This window comes from Anser anser, assembly GCF_964211835.1.
Source record: "Anser anser genome assembly, chromosome: 9".
Taxonomy (NCBI): Eukaryota; Metazoa; Chordata; class Aves; order Anseriformes; family Anatidae; genus Anser; species Anser anser.
Window position 1 is genome coordinate 13,631,257 of NC_139729.1, and position 6,000 is coordinate 13,637,256.

General features: G+C 49.5%; 1 protein-coding gene across 2 annotated transcripts in view; it reads right to left on the bottom strand.

Moving 5' to 3' along the window:
* PAK2 (p21 (RAC1) activated kinase 2) overlaps window positions 1–2,337 on the bottom strand; it is a 46,407-nt gene extending 44,070 nt beyond the window's left edge. Inside the window, exon 1 of one of the 2 annotated variants that reach the window (XM_083848205.1) lies at window positions 2,154–2,337. The gene's annotated coding sequence lies outside the window, so the exon portion shown is untranslated. Of the gene's footprint in view, window positions 1–1,501; window positions 1,900–2,153 lie in introns of those variants that run through there. The other variant, XM_083848206.1, reaches the window with a different exon arrangement.
* Window positions 2,338–6,000: the final 3,663 nt, after the last annotated feature.

The following is a 6,000-nucleotide window of genomic DNA, read 5'->3' on the forward strand; positions in this document are numbered from 1 at the left end:
TGGTTTCTTCAGGGAGTCAACTCACTTTCAATGCCTTCTTCTCGAGTCCCAGTTTCTGACCCCAGAAACTGATCTTTGCTCTGGTAGCACTGCGCCCAGCCATTTAGAGCGGTGTCCCTGTAACTACAATTTGTTTTCAAAACAAGTCACTTTTTCTTTGTTGTGGCTATGCACAGGCATGTCAATAAGTGTGACTGAATATACTGGCACAAAACTCTCAGGGAAGCTCTCAGTGCCTCAGAAACCTCCTAACACAGAAAACAGATAAAAGGTTAAACTAAAACAAGACTGATACAAGAACTCTAAAGCAGAAGTAGCTCTTATTAGTGAAACACACAGACCTACACTCACATCCCTACAGCCTTTATACCGGCACAAGGACAAAATCAGAAGCATCAATACCCTTACCACCTTTCCTAAAGTTATTTAGAAAACAAAGGTGCTTGAATTTTTCCTTTTAAATGCAACTGAAAGGCTGACTTAAACAATGCAAGCATGCATGAGTTTTTAAAAGGACACATTTTAAAATAAGCACAAGATGAGACCTGCCATACATGGTCAAAGCATTCACCCATCCACTCCAGCATCCATCCCGGAGAGGAAATGAGAGCAGGTGCCTCCGGAACAAATCTCCCCACGTTGGCCAACCGGGCGAGTTGTAACCGGGCCCAAATTTCATCCCAGTAAATCAGCCCCTGACAAGCTGCCCCAGAGCAGCTCAGAGCGTGCGTGCCTCCAGCTCACCGAAACATGTTGCACTCTGTTAAAACTTCAAAATACATACAACAGACGCTGGCAGACGTTTCTGTCGTTGCCCATTTAGTCGCCCAACATTTTTAATTATGACATCTGCACAAAGCAGACACTAATCCCACATGCAAGGTAGCTCAGAGACTCTATGTTACTGTTTCTCTAGCATTTTTGTTCTAGCCTCAAAAACTGAAGTATCCAACCAGTAGACTTCAGAGGACGGCTTCTCCTTCCTCTAAAACATCGCTTGGTGGATTCTGACTTAAACCATTCCAATTCCTTTAGAGATTCTACTAAAAAACTCATAAGGCAAAGGCTTTACGTTTTCAGCTTCTGTGCAGCTTCTATTTCAGTCTATTAGTCTGTAATAATAAAAGACCTAATCCCTCCACTCTCCGGTAACATAAATCTGGAATAGCGCATTTGGTTACACGTGGATGTTTTGTAGCCTGCTTCCACAGTACCTCTGCGAGTTAAATCACCTCCATCTCCTAAAGGAAGAAAGTGAACCACGAAGTAGCCAGTTCCCTTTTTTTTGGGGGGGAGGCACCGCTCCGGGATGCACACCCTGAAGTCAGTCCACACCGAAAAGTACAGCCTAGACTTTTAAAAGAGAAAGCCCGCTTTGTCAAGCATAAAATACATCCAAAAAAAAAGAAAAAAGAAAAAAGGCAAACCCGGAAAAACACAGAAATAAGAGGATAAAAAAAAAAAAAAAAACACTGTATGCCGTGCCGGAATGACACCTTACCGTGCTGGTTACCGTGATACCTCCAAAAAGGACTGTTAAGCAGCCGCAGCCCCCCCTCACCGTCAGAGGCACAGCACCGACGGATGACGACGATGCTGCTGCTGCCTGTGGCCTGAAGGCCAGCTGATGGCCTCCGGGCTCCCCAACAAACCTCCGGGAGGTTGCTCACAGGCACCAGGCCCCCAGCTCGGGCTAGAGCCGCCCTCATCGCCCCCCTCGGGCCCTGCCGGCGGCTGGTGACAGAGCGGCGGCCCCGGGGGCAGGATCGTGCCCCCTGCCCGGCCACAAAGGACGCGGCTCCCAACCTGCGCGGCACCTGGCCTGCGGAAACCGCTCCGAGCGGGGTTTTTCCAGCCTTTGTACCACAAATATCCCGCTGCTGCCCCCCACATCCCCCCCGCCCCCGCGGCAAGCACGGGCTCCCCGCGGGGCAGCGAGGGCCCCTCACGGCGCGGCGCCGCCGCCCCGAGCCCCCCTCACGGCCGGGCCGGGCCGGGCCGATCCCGCTCCCTCCCGGGCCCCAGGAGGCGACGCCGCGGCCCCTTCCCGCAGCGCCCCGCAAACGGGGCCGGCGCCGCCGCCGCCCCGCCGCAGGCCCGGGAGGGCCCCACAAAGGGGCGGCGGGGCCGGCAGGTGGGAGCCGGGCACTCACCGGGCTGAGGCGGCGCCGGCCGCCTCGGGGAAGGGCGAGCGGGGCAGCGGGGCGCGGCCGCCACACGGCGCCTCTGCAATGGCGGCGGCGGCACCCACCGAGGCGGCGGCGACGGCAGGAGCCGGAGGGGGAAGCGGAACCGCCGCGCGTGGCCACAGCCCGCGAAGGAGGGGCGCCGCCGCCGGGACTACAATTCCCGGCAGCCCCCGCCACAGCGGGGAGCCGGCGGTGGCGCGCGGGGGGTGACGGGAAATGTAGTCCGCGCCGCTGAGGGCAGTCGCGTGGGCGGGAAGGGGACCCCCGGGAGCCTCCCCGCTGCCTCCTCACGGCGCAGCGGTGTCCCCCTGGGGAATGAGAGGCCAACTGGGTGCACCCCCTGGCCGCTCTGAAAATAAAAACAGGAAAACGCCAAAGGGTAGATAGACCTTGTCCAAGCCAGCTCTCACCCACCCCTCGCTTCCATCTTTTTCTTTCAGATGTGTTTCCTTAGTACTTCGTTGATGAAAAACAGTTCGCCCCCTGCTGCCTCTCCCTCAGGCCCACCCTGGCTCTCTCGAGCCTCAGGTGCAGCTGCAGCCAACGCTCCCAGCAGCCAGGAGGCCACAAATGGGTGCCTGGGAGCACCAAGCAGGTTAGGCTTCCTTATCCGCACCATGTGCCACCCTTCCTCGTGCCCTGAAGGTACTGGAAGGGGCTCATTTTTGTACCACAACAAATTAACACTACTCCCACTAAGTTTCCAGGTCGATCAGGAGTCCACGAGCTTGGTGCTCAGCATAACTTCTGATGTTGCCACTTCCGACCGCCAGTGAGCTGAGCCATCTCTCGGGTAACTACTCACATATCCAGGTACCGAGAGATGCAGCAGTAACACAGCTGAGAAAGCAGCATATGTGCCCTCGAGTCTTCTCCCCTAGAATTCCTGACACACCTAATCTTCCAGATTAGACTTCCCCAGACATCCACCTGTCCTGCAGCTTGGATCTCACCTCTTCTGTCAGTCCAGGCTTGAAGCAACATCTGATTTTTCCTTCAGAAGGACACGCATCAGGTAGCCCCTCTTGATAAACATCTTACAAGAAAGCTTCCCCCACAGCCTCACACCAGCACACAAGTCCAAACAGTGCTTATCAGCCTTTCCAGTTTCAGTTTGCTTTCAGCTACTTTAGGTCATCATTTTCTGTTATTCTCCACAGAGTTACTGCAGTGGTTGCTCACAGAAACCTTGCCCCTAAAGACCCATGATATTTTGGCCACTTTCTTTCTTTATCACTTCTCCTTTCATATTGCTTTGTCCCTCTCCAATTCTGTTCCATATTTGACTCTCCTTTTTGCTGAAGCTAATTCATCTATCATGTACCATCATGTACCTCTCAAGAAACTACAGATTTTATACTTCACGGCTCCCTAAGCTCTACTTTCCTTCCCTATAAAACCTTGCTTCTCCTTGCTGCTTCAGCCTCATACCCCTGAACCCGCCCTATTTCTGCTCCAAACCCTTTTCAGAATTCTTAACCCCCTCCCATTCTTTCGTCTCGCCAGGCACATCTTTTTAAAAGAAACCAGGAGTACTTTGTTGCTGTTATACATTCATTGGTGATTCAGAAAGTCTTTAACTCCCAACTTGGCCTTTAATGCCCCCTTTTCTTTCATTGCTGTAGTTCCTTTAATTCAGTCCTTATACCCATTAATGATGGATAAGTTGTATCCAACCCATGTATCTATGTCCTTTTGCTAACAACTCAAACTACCAGGCAGTCACCTCATTTCTGTTTCCACAGCTGCCAGATTTTTTTCAAAGAATTTTTTCACTGCCTCACAGCTCCTCTGCACTTAAAAGCAATTCCTGCAGGACTGGTACCTACATTCTGCTACCTGGCACGCACCAGGGCATGCCTGTTAAATGCAGAGATTGCTTAATGACTGTAGTTTCTGGTATGGGAGAGAAAGTTTAACTTGGAGATCAATTCCCTCATGCTTAACTCTACAATATTTATTATACTTATTTACAACTTTTAAAAATCTACTGTACTTTAATTCAAATGCTATGCATTTAAAAAGAACAAATACTTGCTATTTGCCATAGCAAAAGCATCCACTGAAATTTCTGCAACTTCTCTAATATTTTACATTAATCAGAATCAATGTTACTCCAGCTCACCTGAAAACCTCATCAGTGGGATCTTGATGAATTTTCAGTATACTTAGTAAACCAGGAGCCACACAAGCTGATTAGTGCACTGAAAACCCTCCCTCTCACCCTCCAGCAGCTACACTCTGTTCTAAAGTCAACAATCTGTTTCATACTAACAGTGCTAAGCCCCCTATAATTCAAGCCCCTCCTGCCACAGTTGCTCATAGAACATCCTACCGCTAATGCACACTTACATTCTCGCATCATCACTTGCATGCATTTCCAAATCATCTACTCATCATGTTTAATATCTTGCAATATTTTCCTCATTTGTCACAAGGAAATTAGTTTCCTTTCATTGCACTACACTGTCAGGCAGCTTGTTTTGGCATACTTGTGATTTTCAACTAGTCTTATCTGATGAATTGTGAGCTTTCAGGAGATAAAGACCTGCCAAGCCGAGTGGCAATCTGGGACACTGCCATTCCACAAGTGAAACTGCAACACAAAATGACGTACCTGCACCGGAGAGAAAGCACAAGGACAAACTCAACTCTGGGAGTTAAAAATGCCACTCAGAGGCAAGTGTTACAGCCTCTCTCCTCAGTCCTACTGCAAGAGCCACCAAATCTCCCTGCAATTGTCCTCTTTAATTTCTCCCTTCCCCCAAACAGATGCAGTGCATGACGCCTCTGAGGTAGTGCATGAAGTACTGGCGCAGCCATCATCATTCAGCACAGCCAGGGGAAAACAAGAGCCCAGTGTCAGAGCACTCGCCAACCTGTCGCGGGCAAAGTCACAAGACGAGCTCTCTATTGAATTCCAGCAGAAGCAGAGGAAGGATGCCCAGGGGATCCTGAAGCTACAGCTGGACAGTGATGAAAGGCTGATTCTACTGTGAAACAGTCATGGCTGCATATAAAGGAGGACAGAATTTAAGAACCAGCATTTTCATTGATCTCCCCCACACTCCCTCAAAAATCACCTGCTCTTAATTCCATGAGGTATAACGTTTTCTCCAACCGCCCCTGTGAGTAAGGTCACAATGCCACCTACTGACGATTAAAAATAACAACCAACTTCTGTCAATCCAGAGCAACTCATTTTTTCCATTAAGTAATCCTTCCATTTCCATGTATTTATTAACTGCTCTGATGGCTGAACGCAAGTCTTCTAAATGTTTGCTTCTAGTTTGTATCTTTTCATCAGCTTTAATCTCCCAAGGGAGATTCTTTTAGCTTCTGATACAGGGTGAAATTCCTTTCAAATTTTCTAAGCTCTTTCAACTCTGAATGATTTGACCAAGAGCAGCTAATCCCTCCCAGTCCTTAGCAGAGTACAAATTGTTTAAGCCTTCTACGGTCCCAAGTAAAGAATGCCTCTTTGCAAAGTCACGCATAACCCATGTGGACAGTTTAAACAAGCTTCAAATTCAGAAACATTTATGACTAGATAATGTTTTTCATACCCTTAACAACCACTCCCCAATCGGGTGGTTTGAATTCAAGAAATTACAAACACCTCTGCAAGGGGTAGCACTATAGTTGGAGCAGGCCCTGGCCTGGGGCAGGGAATCAGAGACTGAGACTGCTCCTGACTATTGCCGCACTGCCTGTGGCAGTCCTTTCAGCTTTCTGCAGCTCTGTTGCTATCCTCCATCTGCTTCGTCTATTCACAATGTACCAAAGTGGTCTTCTGTGCATGAAAGGTGTT